The sequence below is a fragment of the Barbatula barbatula genome (genome assembly GCF_947034865.1).
Source record: "Barbatula barbatula genome assembly, chromosome: 13".
Lineage (NCBI taxonomy): Eukaryota > Metazoa > Chordata > Actinopteri > Cypriniformes > Nemacheilidae > Barbatula > Barbatula barbatula.
The window spans coordinates 6,637,626-6,652,765 of record NC_136776.1 but is presented as its reverse complement, the minus strand read 5'-3'; positions in this window follow the sequence as shown (position 1 = coordinate 6,652,765).

Below are 15,140 nucleotides of genomic sequence, written 5' to 3'. Positions count from 1 at the left end.
CTTGTTCCTTGACCATGTCTCGTAATGGCTTGGTGACCGCTACATACATAGGGATATAATTTCTGCTGAAACCTGTCAATCCCAGAAAGGAAAGCATGTCCTTCACATTGTGTGGCTTTGGGTGTGACAAAATGCCATCACGTTGGCGATCAGACAATGTTGTGCCTTGGCCTGTGATTAAACGGCCCATGAAAGTAACAGATGGCCTGCTAACCTGCAGTTTTTCTTTACTAACCTTGAACCCAGACGCATACAGCTGTCTCAGAATGACGCCCGTTGCTTTTAAGCAATCTTCGTTGGTTATGGCTGCCAGCAAAAGATCATCAACATACATTATTAGAAGTCTACAGGCAACACACAATTTATCAGCTGATTTTTAAGGACCTGATTGAATATCCCTGGCGATAAAATAAAGCCCTGTGGAAGTCTGTTATAAGAATATTAACATTTTCGGTAAGTGAAAGTCAGGCATGATTTACATTCTTCTGAGATTGGTATACAGAAAAAAGCATTGGCCAAATCAATGCATGTGAACCATTTGAGATGGCAGTATATGGGTTTGGTACGGCCATTGTTGGTGTTGCCACCAGGCTGTTAACTCGACGCAGATCATGGACTAATCTATATTTGTTTGTGCCTGGTTTTTTTACAGGAAAAATCGGGGTGTTCCATGGCGATCGCCATGGAATAATGACACCTTTCTCCACTAAACCTTGAACAGTGGGCGCAATGCCTTCCTCTGCCTCCCTTTTGTTAGGATATTGTGGGACCCAAACTGGTTCTGTCGATTTTAACTGAAATGTGACTGGCTCAATGTTACAGAGGCCAACGTCCGTTGGACCTTGTGACCAGAGGTCGTCCGGCTGGCTGTTAATTAACTGCTCAGCTCCGGGACCGTCTGTCAGTTCGCGACCATGGCTTCTTGTAATTTCGAGATGAGTCAATTGGCCCCTATCGGTCGTTTTTTGTGGTACCCAATATGAATCTGTCATACGCGAATACAAAACCCCTACAATGCCAGAGGGCTCCCAATCGGTCACCAAGCGCAACCTCTTTGTCATAGCTCCTAACTCTCGAGCTTCATGGCCTGGATGCAGTGCCATAGAAATGTGAGGTTCAGCTGTGTCTGCCATTTCATACCATATCTGTTGTTCTGGTGTCAGTGTAACTGGAACTACTACACCCTCTTGTCCTACATATAGACCCTCCCCTGTGAGTGTCCACATTTGGCCCTCAATGTCATGGAACATTTCCTGGTATGTGACAGTGTCATTACGGTCATAAAATAGTGTACAATGCAGGGGGTCGATGGGAGGTAAATAGACAGCTAAGTCTTTGATCCAGGGCCACTGACTCTTATACAGTGCTCTGGCTCCCGATTGTGAATTATCTAGTTCCACCCAATATATGTCTGCCATCTCTTGCAAGGGTCCTCCCAGCAAAACCTGCTGGTGGCCCTCTCTACTGTGTGCCTGTGAACAGTCGACTTTAGTGCCGTCCGGGAACGTGACTGTGACACCCTCTGGTGAGCATAAAATGTTTGCACCCAATTTAATCAACAGGTCTCTGCCCAATAGGGGAACAGGTGCTTTTGTGGAGTACAGAAATGAGTGTGACAGGGACTGATTTGCCACTTTTGTGGTAAGAGGAACAGTAAGATGCCAATGTTCTAACCCTCCAGAGAATCCCATAACTCCAACAGTCTTATCACTTAGATCTTTGTCAGTGATTGTGCCTCTCGTTACTGTGGAGTATGTTGCTCCGGTATCTACCAAAGCCGTTAGTGGTCTGTTGTTAACCACTAAAATCATGTAAGGCTCAGCCAGACCTCGCATGATTGTTCTCTGTTGGCCTCGTCAACAATCCGCACCCTCCCCCTGGCCCCAAGTCGGGTTCAAGGGCGCCTGAATCGAGTGGGGAGGTGGGTGTTGTTGCTCCGGGTATTTCGGAGTTTGTGGTCCTCTGCCACGACCACTGGGCCCACCTCTATGAGGATCCCATCCCCCCGCAGGTGGTCCCATATACTGGCTGTCCCCTGCCATGGGACAATCTCTCCACCAATGATCAGTCCCCCCACACTGATGACATGCACCCCTTTGGCGCACCCCTCCCCCACTCGGCTTCCCCCTAGCCCAGGGGTCGGCAACCCAAAATGTTGAAAGAGCCATATTGGACAAAAAAAAATAAAAAACAGCTGTCTGGAGCCGCAAAAAATTAGAATGACGCACCACGTGACTACTCTGCTGTACGATGGTGCTTTAGGTTTAACTTCCATTATAATTTTAATGTATTATGTTTCGTTGCATTGATGAAATTAAAGAAATACAATAAAGAAATCAGATTTTTGATGTCATTTTTACTTTAGGATTCGAAAAAACAACAAAATGTGCAACGTGGATATGCATCCTGTAATTTCAGACATCCCCATGGATATAAAATGCAGTCCTCTTCAATCCTCAATAATACAATACAATCCTCTTCCCCCAAACTATATACTATATACTGACAAAAATCAGTATCATCTGTGAACTGAACGTTTTCCCACGCTTTATTATCTCCCGGGTTGCAACAAAACTAGCAGCAGTAGTGGAGTTTGGAGATGCAATCCACTTCTTAAATTTATCTTTGCGCTCCTCTAATTTTCCACATTGGCAATGAAAGCAAATGATTTGGTCCAAGAACTGTTGAATCATCTGTTCTCCTCAACTATCTTTCTATTTTTCCCCTTGGAATCCAAGACACACCCGCCGGTTTGTTTGTGTGTCTGTCAGCCACCGGTCTGGCATCACGCGCGCCGCCGCCGATCGGACAGAAACGCGTGTCGCAGTATATGACGTAAATCTTCGTTGACAGAAATGTTGAAATTAAATATTATACACATTTTTACAACGTTGAAAAACTTTAAGAATGTTTGTCATGTTTTTCCTCCTACAGAAATTATATTTAAATTTTCATATTTTTGAAAAAGCTCTAGGGAGCCACTAGGGCGGCGCTTAAGAGCCGTATGCGGCTCTAGAGCCGCGGGTTGCCGACCCCTGCCCTAGTCCATCCGCTATTGCCCCGTGGCCTATACCCTCCCCATGGTTTTATTAATTGGAAATTAGGGACATGTCCTCCCTGAGCATAGCCAAAAGTTTCAGGTGTGACTATGGGAAAAGGTGGGGTCTTCACCCCGGGCTGCCCGTCAAAGCCGCTGCTCACAGGACGTTGTGACATTTGTTTAGATTTTTTGGTATCTGACTTAGCCATTTCTAATTGTAGTTTTAACAATTGTTGCTTTGTCTTTTCTAATTTCTCCTGTTCTTTATCCTGCTTATCGACTGATCTGTCAATATGGAACACTAGATGTCTTTCCCACATTTCGTTGCTGGCAACTGGAGTGTCAGGATTACATTCCATTGCCTGCTTGACACCATTGGGGGCCCCTGTCATTACGGCAGTTCTAAATATATCACGCGTAATTGGATTATTTAGACTATTTTCTTCTACCATCTGCTCCCATTCAGCTGCGCATCTAAAATAGTAACTCGCTCCAGTCTCACCAGGCTTAATGCGGAACTTAATGTTTTGGTATACGGTTGGGGGTGTTGGAAATTTTTCTCTGAGGGCCCTGGCGATCGCTGTACTGACAGTGGTATACCGTGCGTCATTGGGTTCGTCTTCAATGTTTGCATCCTTCTCAAACTCTGCCATCTGCGAAACAGTAAAAACTTGGCCTAAAAGGCATCTTATGTCTCCTACCGCCAAGGTGGTGCCGTGGCACAATGCCATCAACTTTATAAGCCATCTGCCTCCACCAGATGTAATGGGGGGCAATTTTGCCAGCACAGCTGTCATGTCACTATGGCTCCAGGGCTGGTACTTTGGTACTCCTCGGTTGCCCTGTAACAGAGGCATGTTAGTTGCCCCTCCTGACATCAGCTGGGCGTTTGGCACATTCACATTCCTTTCATCATACTCACTACCTGGGCGACACATACTGTCCCATTGTCTCTCTTGAGGGGGAGTGAATTGACAGGCTGGAGTGGATTGACAGGCTCTGGTACGACTCCTAGTACCCTGTGACACTGGGGTAGACATCATAGTTCCTTTAATAACTACGTCCCTACATACCTCACTGTTATTACATGCTTCCTGTCCCTTCATGTCTCTGCCTTCCTCCTCATTGTGCACTACTTGTGCTCTTTGGTTTGTTATGCTATCCTTTCTTTGTAAGGTTTCCTGTCTATTTACCATTAGTTCTAATTGTGCTGTCAACACGTTTATTTGATCCTTTAAAACATCTAGATCTGGCATGTCTACCTCCACCATCGAATCTTTCACATTCACTTGTTGTGATGCTGGTATGTAGGGCGGGGGCAACAGCTTATTCAAATCAGGATATAAGGGGGCGGTCTCAGTATGACGCGAGATACTGGCTCCTGCACTTCCTGACTCTCTCACCATTTCTTTCTCTGACTCCTCCGATTGCACATGTCCTGTGCCCCCCCTAGGGGAACTCAAGCAATTGCAGTCAGAGCAATGCGTGTCCAAAGGCGTAATTCTTCTCTCAATCTCTCTTCCTCCTTTTTATGCTTATTTTTATCTAACCACTTCACATCTTTTCCTCCTTCTACATGTTTGTTTAAACTTGCATGCGCTTTTTCCTCCATTTCCCTGATTTTTGGAGTGATCTTAATCAACACTTTCTCAGATTCCTTCCACACATTCTCCATGCAAATTTGACTCCTTTTGTTTTGCCAAATCTTTCTATCCTTTTTATAATGTTTCGGTTCTGATTGAGCCATTAACATATCAACAATTTTTTCCCACTGCATAATTACAGGGGAATTCCCATAAATCACACATTTCTTCTCAAATTCAGACATTTTACACAACAATGGTACAGTATACAATAGACAATTAGTACACAATTTATTACCTTTTTCTATACTTTTAAAAGTTATATTCAGTACACAATATACTATTAATATACACAGTTTAATCAGCTTTTAGCGTGTCTGAGGCCTGGTTACCTCAAAGCGTTTTAAAGGCTTTTTATAGCTTTTAGCGTGTCTGAGGCCTGGTTACCTCAAAGCGTTTTAAAGGCTTTTTTATAGCTTTTAGCGTGTCTGAGGCCTGATTACCTCAAAGCGTTTTAAAGGCTTTTTTATAGCTTTTAGCGTGTCTGAGGCCTGGTTACCTCAAAGCGTTTTAAAGGCTTTTTTATAGCTTTTAGCGTGTCTGAGGCCTGGTTACCTCAAAGCGTTTTAAAGGCTTTTTTATAGCTTTTAGCGTGTCTGAGGCCTGGTTACCTCAAAGCGTTTTAAAGGCTTTTTTATAGCTTTTAGCGTGTCTGAGGCCTGGTTACCTCAAAGCGTTTTAAAGGCTTTTTTAAGCTTTTAGCGTGTCTGAGGCCTGGTTACCTCAAAGCGTTTTAAAGGCTTTTTTATAGCTTTTAGCGTGTCTGAGGCCTGGTTACCTCAAAGCGTTTTAAAGGCTATACCAACAATAGTTTCTGATCAACAAATATCAATGATTTTTAATTTTTAGTCAATGGGACAGATATACTTCAAACTCAACACATAAATTTGGAATATCCAATCTGCAGAAGTTCGTTTAAACAGGTCTCTGCTCACCTTATTTATTTCTGTCGACAGCGTGTTGAAGTCAAAAGTTGTCTCGTCCCAATTTTCGGTCACTCTCCGAGTTTTACAATTCTCTGTAGATGCCTCTTTCTCCAATCGCGTTCGGGGTCACCAATTGAAGAACATTTAAACAATGTTCTGCGCGTTCAAAAATTGGAGAGAGGCCAGTTCAGAAAACGTTGAAATTTATTGATCAGAAGTCTCAAACAAACAGCTGTTTCGGTGGATCCTCAGACTCAAAACAGTCTTAACAAAGAATCGACCCCCAGAAAACACATACACATGGTTTTATATTTCTCGTCGAATCTCTTCTCCATGGCGGGGTCCAATCCGCTTTTCCTTCTTTGTCCTGTCTCAGCCAATCAGCTCACTGCCTTGTTTTTCAAACCACCATTCATCTGTAACAAATTATAGAGGCCCAACATGCTCTGTGCGTAACCTGATCTTAACACACACACATAGTAATGTCCTGTGGAAAACCCCACAGTATCAGCGATTAATTCTTGGTTACACACAACTCACACACTTGGTTATATTTTCAACATATTGGTCATATTTGGTTAACAATAATAAAATCCTAAAGAATATTAAATGTAAAGGCACGTTTAAACCACAATAAGATCCTTCAGTGTACACATTTCTTCCCCAAAAAGAAGTTGTGTGGTTGTTGTTACACACACACACATAAGCAGAACATCCTACCCCCACTCACTGACCACATTCAGATCTCTGGCAACATCTAGCAACTGTAGAACTCTCAGCTTCAAGCAGGAAAATACATCTGATTTAAACAACATCAATCATCCATTTTTATATCGATCCATATATGGATCTAAATTCCCACAGTTTTTCAGTTGTTCGCTCATATATATGTTGAGAGGCAACCCCATCTGGAAAGAAGCTTTTACATCTGATAATAAATTTTACTTAAACTTATTGGGAAAAACTGTCTCTTTGACTTTTCTTCAAATTTTTGAACATGCAGGACTGAAGCGAAAAAGTCCGTCAGCAGACATCATACATTTGTACAACAATTCTTAAAACAGCATTAATCAATCACCCCAAACCAGCCACGGAGGAGCAACAGCAGGCATGTTTTGACACTCTCTCCAGCTGCCTAGGTAACACCTCTGAATACACAGTAGGCATTTAAGATATATAGAAATGTTCAGTCACATGTTAATATTCTGCTTTAATTAAATAATTCAACTGTGACAATCAATCATTACATACAACATATGTATAATTACATTCTTTACCTACCAAATCCAAAACTTTAGCTCAAGTAATACCAACAACCTTCTCAACAACCACGCCGAGGGCTTGACGCCAGAAGCTCGCCTCCCCGCCTCACTGGGTGAGTGAGGAAACGAGAAGAGTAGTGGTATTTCACCGGTGGCGCCCGGGCGAGGCAGGGCCTCCCACTTATCCTACACCCCTCATGTCTCTTCACGGTGCCAGACTAGAGTCAAGCTTAGCAGGGTTTTCTTTCCCCGCTGATTCCGCCCTTGGCTGTGGTTTCGCTAGATAGAAGGTAGGGACAGTGGGAATCTCATTCATCCATTCATGCGCGTCACTAATTAGATGACGAGGCATTTGGCTATTTATCTCATGTTTTCAATTGAACCAAAGTCCAATTCAGGCGCATGGCCTGTTGCGATGATTTGTTCGGAAAGATCGCCGTTCCTAGGAGCAGTTTACTTATGCTTGCTACTTTAGGTACCCCTCATGTATGTGTCGTATATGTTGATTGACCCCTGGATGGTACAGAGGCAGATGTCCATGACGTCCCTGGTGGTGAATCCTCTGCATCTAAGTCCTCTTCCCGACGGCCCGTACATCACTAGCCTACTCGATATTACCACCGGCAAGTGATCTATCGCCGTCCCCGACCCCCACCAGGACTTCATCGCCTCCTGGCTATCCTCTCCTCCATACTTCCTGATCTTAAGATCCCAGGATTCTCGAAGTCTGAGACCCGACACCACCGTTGTCCATGACCGTGAGTCTTTCAGTTCAGTGGACAATTATGTCGGGCTTGATGTGTGTTCTCAGACACGGAATTATGGGTTCTATTGAAGTCGTGAACTCATTGCGATGTAGCTTTTTACAGACCATTCTCATGACTCTGTTGTGACGTGCACACCTTACGTCATGGGTCTTGGCACATTTCTGTAGTATATGGTTTATTGTCTTTATATTTTGGCAGCCCCCTCTGCCCTTCCTGTCATCCCCGGGCTAGATCTCCCTCTTGTTGCTCTTGATTTTGTTGAAAGGGTCCCTCCACGGAGTTGGATCCCCTAATGAACAGCCTTGGGAACACCCTGTCCGGTTTCTGGATCCACAGATGGCTACCAACATCCACATCTGACTCTGCTAGTTCCCGCCCATCCATGGAAGAACAGAGCCTGTTGGCCCACTCAATCTTCGCCTCGGTTGTTGTTAGGACCATAGCCACTCCAGCTCTAATCGGAGTATCCGTCGTCTTGAGTGTGACCCGAAAGGCCTTGGTGCTAGTGACGGCTTGCATGAGACTGTCGGTACCATTAAGAAGCTTCAAGAACCGTCTTTTCTGGGCGAGTGGAATGTGAACCTCCAGGCTCGGGATGTTGAGTCCTCCCTTGTATGTTGGAGCGTGTAATAGGCCTAGAGAGGTGCCCTTCGGTAGCCGTAGTCATAGCCTGACCGCTCTTCTTACCATGAGGTCCATCCTTCTCAGCGTGTTACAGTGGACATTTCCCAGCACCAGACCATGAATCAGCCGAGGGATAAGGAAGTCCGTAAGGATGATCAGGCATTGTTGCGGCTTAAGGGGGGCAGCTTTGATTTCCCCCAGCATCCGCTCCAGGTCGATGGTTCTCTTTGGGGTGACACTCCCTCTCCAGTCAAACTCCAGGCTCAGGTATTTCTGGGGGTCAGCAATCCCCATGGGCGGTATTTGTCCATCCCCCGTCTTGTACATTCCTGGCATGAGAATCATGGACTTCGTCTTGCCGTCCTTGTCAATTGTCATTGCCACCGACTTCTTGGCGTTCAGGCTCATGCCACAGCTAGGTAACGTTGCGGCAAGGCCGTCGAGCTTTGCCTGGAGTTCGGAAGCTGAGTTGGCAATCAGGATCATGTCATCAGCGTAGAGGATGGAGTGGAGATGGTGTGATTCCAGCTTAATCCCTATCTCCGGGTGTGCCCCGGCAATGGGCTTCTCCATTGCCAAGATGAACAGGATCGGCGATAGCGGGTCGCCCTGCTTTACACCCCTCCCGGCTTGAATGGTGTGGGTGCCAATTACCGACTGCGCCCTCCCTAGCAGGTTGAAGATGTAATTAAGTATCGGGTTCGGCAGCCTCCCCCAGGGCTTTGTGAGAGATAGTATTGAATGCTTTCGAGAGGTCAAGGACCGCCAGAGCCAGTGGACGTTGCCGATCATGACTGTTTCGGAGAACAGCATGCAGGACCGTACTGGCTTCCAGGCACCCGTCCCTCTGGAGGAAAGCATATTGTGTGGTGGAGAAGGCGAGCTGGTCTCTCATCCGCCGGGCCAGGATCTTGTGTAACGCTCTGTTAAGTATCTGTGATATCGCCGGAGGCCTATAGTCGCCGGGATCAACTGGAGATGTTGTCTTAGGGATGAGCGTAATTCTGGATTTTGCTAAGGGTGCAGGAAGGTTCTCTGTTAGAAGGATCAGGTTGAGAAGGCTGGCTAGCGAGGGAAGGTGCCAGGATAGCAGGTTAGCCGCTGTCATCTGTCCACCCCAACTGCCGAGCTTGTCAGTTCTTTCAGAGATCTTCTAAGTTCTTCTGCCCCGATCGGGTCTAGCAGAGCCCAGTGTTTCTCCCCCGAGGTCATCCTCCTTATTCTGGCCGGGGGTCCATCTTTGCCAATGATCTTGGCCCAGGCCTCCATTGCTTCCTGAGGGACTCTCGATGTCTCCTGCGAGGTATCCCTCCAGCTTCCATCCAAGACCGCGGTGGCCGCTTCCTTCCGGCTGGTGTTCAGCAGCCGTTGGATTTTCGCATACTGTCTCTTTCGGAGCTCTTTCGGTTTGCCCATCTGTTGTTGTTTCCCTAGTCGGGGCATCTACCTGTGCCAGATGCTGATTCGATTGGGGTGACGGTTGGGCGGTGGTCAGGGGAAGAGGTACTGGGGCTGGAGCCTCCGGCTGGCATTGCAGAATCCGTAGTCTTTTCTTGATTGCCTCATCTGATCGGTGTGGGAAAGAGCACTGAAGTTGGTCGTGTAGTGCCGACTTAGACATTCCACTGTGCCAGGTCTGATTGGCCAACTTGACCAGGAGGCTATCATCGAAATCGGATCACAGTTTCCTACGGCTTGCTTGCATGACCAGTCTTTCCTCATGGTGTCTGTGCATACCCAGGCTCCTTTCGGTAGGGAAGTGTTTCTTACAATCGGGACATCAGTCTGGTTTCCTAACTGTAGCAGCTTCAGAATTAAAGTCATCGTCATTGAGGTTTTCCTCTAGCCTGGAGGGGCCGGGGTCTTCTTCTTTATTTAGGTTCATCGTAACCATCATGTTACCCTCCCGGTGGGCGGTTACCCCCCCCCGGGAGGGTGGTGCGGATCTTAGCTTGGGAGGAGCGGTAGCTTGAAAACTAGCATGATCCAGCAGTTAAAAGCTAACATCATGCTAACTGTATATACACATTGTGTAGCCTGCTATAGCACTAAAACGTGTGAAATGTTTTTCCAACTTGTCTATAATTGCGTTACACTACAATCAAAAAACCTTCACCATAGAAATTTTACTTTGAAAGAAAAAAGAACAGTACATGTGCTTACTTCTCATGCCATATGCCAAAATGGATGGCTTTTAAAAATTATGTGGTCACATGACCAATTTCTTCTGTGGTTTTCCAAAAACAAGGGGTGGAACTACTTCCCCCCCTGGCACAAACCACCCCACTCTCCCCTACGTGTAGCCTATGTGCCTACAGACCTTATTAAAATGCTTTTTTTCAATTTGATATCTGAAATAAATGAGAATGAAACATCTGCCTGTGTTTAATTCGCAAATTCCTCCGTAAAATGGCATACTACAGAATATAAAATATTTAACCGAACATCAGTTAAAACTTAAATAATATCAGAAAGTTAAATGTCATGATTCTGCCTACTCTTGTCTTCATTTTCTGGTCTAGGGGCAGATAATCCTAGTAACCTTTACTTTAAATATTATTTTAAAATTACTTGATGTTGTTTATGAATAAATGGTTTTCAGTAAAATAACACTGACATACGTTTTACTTGAATAATGTTATTTCTATGACCTTCCTTAAAATGGGAACATGAAATAAAACAAATAGTAAAACTCTGGTTCTGGTGAATGGTGCACTATAGTGCATTTTACTCCAGTAAACATTTTTAGAACCACACAGTGCATTAAAATGCATAAATGTCATTATTCTGCCTTCTCTTGTCTTGATTTTCTGGTCTAGGGGCAGAACCATGACAGACCCACATGTTTTATGTGGAGAGAAACATGTTATTGTCAATCTGGACTTAATATGCATTCTCTCCAGTCTCGTCATTTGGCCTTCATCATAGATCCTAGTATAGCTTTCCTCCTGTGTCTCATTACCCACACCTGCCCATCGTTTTCTCCTTTGTAAGTCTCCCTATATATTGCCCTCTTGTCCATTGTCTTGTGCTTGTTCGTTGTACATGTTTCCTGCCCTGTATGTAGAGTTCCTTGTTCATGTTGCGGTCCGGTCCGCTGTATGTATTTGTTAAGATTACCCAGTGTTTGGTTATTTTTGCCCCCCATGTGGGAATTTTTTGTATTTAGTTTAGTTAGTGTTTCCCCATCGCGGGTGTTTCTGTTCTTTATTAAAGTCCTAGTGTTAACCCCGTCATCCCCGTGTCTGCCTGCACTTGGGTTCTTCCTCCACACACATTCCATGATCACGACAGTTAAACATTAATTAAAACTTCACAGCCCTGTACGGCGCTTTCCGAGGCTGGTTACTCTAGCGAGGCGCTACAGAATACCGCGCATATGAACTTAGCGGTCCCCACAGCATTTATATGCATACGTTGATCAACTCGTGGATAAAAACACCAAGCACCGGCAATAAGCATTGAAAACCAGTCAGCAAATGCTGCTTTTTAAAATTGCAAAAACATGTCTTATTTGACACGCCCCCTTATTATCCAGTTAACGTTCGGAAAATCAGCGTCGGTTTTCGGTCAGAAAAATTAACTGAAATAAGTATCCCTAATTAAAACAAATTATTTTGATAGAGAATTATGATTAAAATGCCTAAAATTTGGCTATAGTTTTGCGATGGGTTTTTCCAGATCACATCACATATATTTGCTTTCTGTTTATACATTATTATGTTGTGTGCTATTTTGTCATAAATGTTTGATAAGGACAAAACTTAAACATAACATTTACCTTTATTATATCTGTGTGTGGCATTATTAATTGTATTAGTTGACAAAAACAACTGGTACATTTATTTACTATAATGCTTATGTATTATATTTAATATAAAACACCATTGTCTATAACATTTATTTAATATGTAAGGAATACAAATGCAAACACAAGTGTATAAAGATATGTTCATTCGTGATTATCCCTCTAGCTAATTCAAAATAAGCAACTGTTAATTTCACACATTTGGTACAGTGCTTTACAAATCCTGAAAACTTTGATAGTTCACCACTTCTGGTACAACATATAAAGACTTACAAAACTTTATTAAATAATATGACATGATGGATACACTTTGACCATTACACAATAAAATAACAAACATGAACATGACATTTCATCATAAGAAATTCATCAAGTTTTCATCTTTGGTCAAATAATTGAATATTTTGTTGCAAATAAAAATTGTGGACATAAAGCAGTTTAGCTGAAATCTCTTTTTTTGACAGAAATGGCAAGGACAGACAGCTCTTACAGTGAAGTTGACATTTTAGACTATAAACATACAGATGTTCAATTGTAAATATATACTTCAAATCTCTTTGATTTGTATTATATTTTTTCAGGCACCCACCGATCTCATCAGCCGGACAGTAACATTATTGTGCAGGGTCTGGGGATTCTCCCACAGTAGCTCATCTTCTCACTGCAAGAGATTAAAAGACTGTGTGAGCATAATTATATTAAGACAACAAAAAACAAGAAATGTACTTATCTGCTTTGTCTTGGTCGGTTATTCCTGGATCATCTCACTGCAAGATGCTTATTATGTTTAAATATAAATACGTACACTTACACAAAACAATAACAAACATGAAATGTGATCATAAGACATTCATCAAGTTTTCTTCTTTGACAAAATGTCAATGGTTTTGAAAGCCAACTCATTTACACTTGCGTTGTCCATCAGGAAAGGAGAAAATTAAGTTTTCTGTACAAAATGTCAATGGTTTTGGGAGCCAACTCATTCACACAAGTTTGATGTTCCAGAAGTCAGGGTCTATTTCCAGTTGAGATCTAGACCCTCTCCCCTGTAGGACTTCTTCTTGTCTCCGTAATCTTAGCATAGGATTTTTCTGATTGCCAGAAACAAGATAACGTCCTTGTCCTTCCCATCCTCCTGAACTGTAAACATTCAGATTCACCGTTGCCAGTTTGGATTTTCAGCCCCTCACTCACAGTGACTACACGTCCGTGGTAGTCACACATGACCTCTCAATGTCAATGACGATACGGCCGAAGGAAGAGTTGTCGCTTTTCCAGCCCTGGCTCGTAATCCAACCAATGACATGTTTTTGTTTTGGAAGTCGCCGGCCAAAGTGTGCTGCAAAAACAATTTTGTTACTTGTAGTGTACTTAACAATCTTAAGTATCATACGCAGCGGTGAAAGACTTTTCCCAAAATCTAAATAAAATACTTACAGATGACAGATTGCACTCACAGTCTCACCTGTGCTTTAATCCAGCGCTCATAGAGCTGCCTCTGGAACGTCACAGACACCACGGAGCGCACATTCCTGTTAGGCACTTCCCTGTCCAACGTCACTGGGTGTGCGAGGAGCAGCGTGTCGTACGCTTTCTGCACCTCGATCTTCTCCTCTGGGGCATGCGATCATAGCAGATCTAAAAAAAAACGATATACATATATATAAATATATTAGAATAAGGATAACAAATGCAGTTATTTCAGTTGTGTTGAGATGATACAACCAGATTCACCACCAGCCAGCTGGCCCAGCAGCTTGCGAAAAACCACATCCTTTGGTGTCTTCATGCGGTAATGCTTGTCTGCTGTGGCGGTGGAATGTGTCATGTAATCTGCCACGAAACCCCTTTCGGAGTAATCCAGAGATTTGGCAGCTCAAACACCCTCCTCGCCATCTGACTGGTGACCAGCTCCAACCCATATCTAAATAGAAATATGTAAACAACGTATTATTACAAGACCTGAGACTAAGAAAAGTACATATCAGAGTGGTCACGATGGTGAACTTACTTCTCATAAAGCCGGTTGTTGTTGTTGGAGGCGTTGTAGATCGGCCTCCCAGCGCTTGGAGGCGTTGTAGATCGGCCACCCAGTGCTGGAAATAAGAAGCGGTCTAATCCTTCCGCCTTATCCCATGTCTTCCGTGATTTGCAGCTGAGGAGTTCTGATCTCATCATAGTAAGCACCAAACCACTGTTGGCAGAGGACAAACATGAATGAAGATCAAGTTCTGTTTGTTCTGGTAGATAAAAACAATGTACATGAATCAGATGAATTAACGCTCTCCTCCTTGGCCGACAGAACAAATGTTGCCACTTGTTGAGCTGACGTTTTATGTCACTTTACCCCAATAACAGCCCCGTCCATATTGGGAATAGCCCCTCTGCTCTTCCACTCACTCAGAAAATAAAATCTATAAGAGTGAGGTGAGCACACTGAGCCAGCTACAGGACAGAGAAGAGTCCACACGAGAGATGAAGCAGCAGATGAGGGAACTACAGGAGGAGAGACAGCAGTTAGATACAGGCACTGAAAGAGCAGGCGATAGAGCTCCTCAAAGCCAGAGAAGAAGAATAGCAGATTCATAGACCCTCAGAGACCACTGACCGCCATCATCCACCACCCCCCCAGCCCAAACACACCTGATACAGACAGTCTACAGTCATCACAACATCTCCTGTCAGATGCCCCGACACAGCATAACTCATCAGACAGCAGCACAGAGAAACCACAAATCGCTCTGCTCATCGAATCCAATGGGAAATTCATTGACATGAATAAACTTTTCCCACGACACACAGCCGTTAAACTCTGGTGTCCGAACATGGATAAAGCCCTGGAACTCCTGACAGAAGGTCAGCTGGGCCGCCCCAGCCACTTCATAATCCATACAGGCCCAAACGACCTGGGGATCAAACAGGACCGAGTGTCCGAGTCTCTCAGAGCTGTGGTGGATAAAGCTCGACACACTTTCCCCAACTCTAAAATCATCCTCTCCACTTTGCTCCAGAGGAGAGATTTCCATCCTGACACAAACAATAAAATCAACGCCAGCATCTCCAGACACTG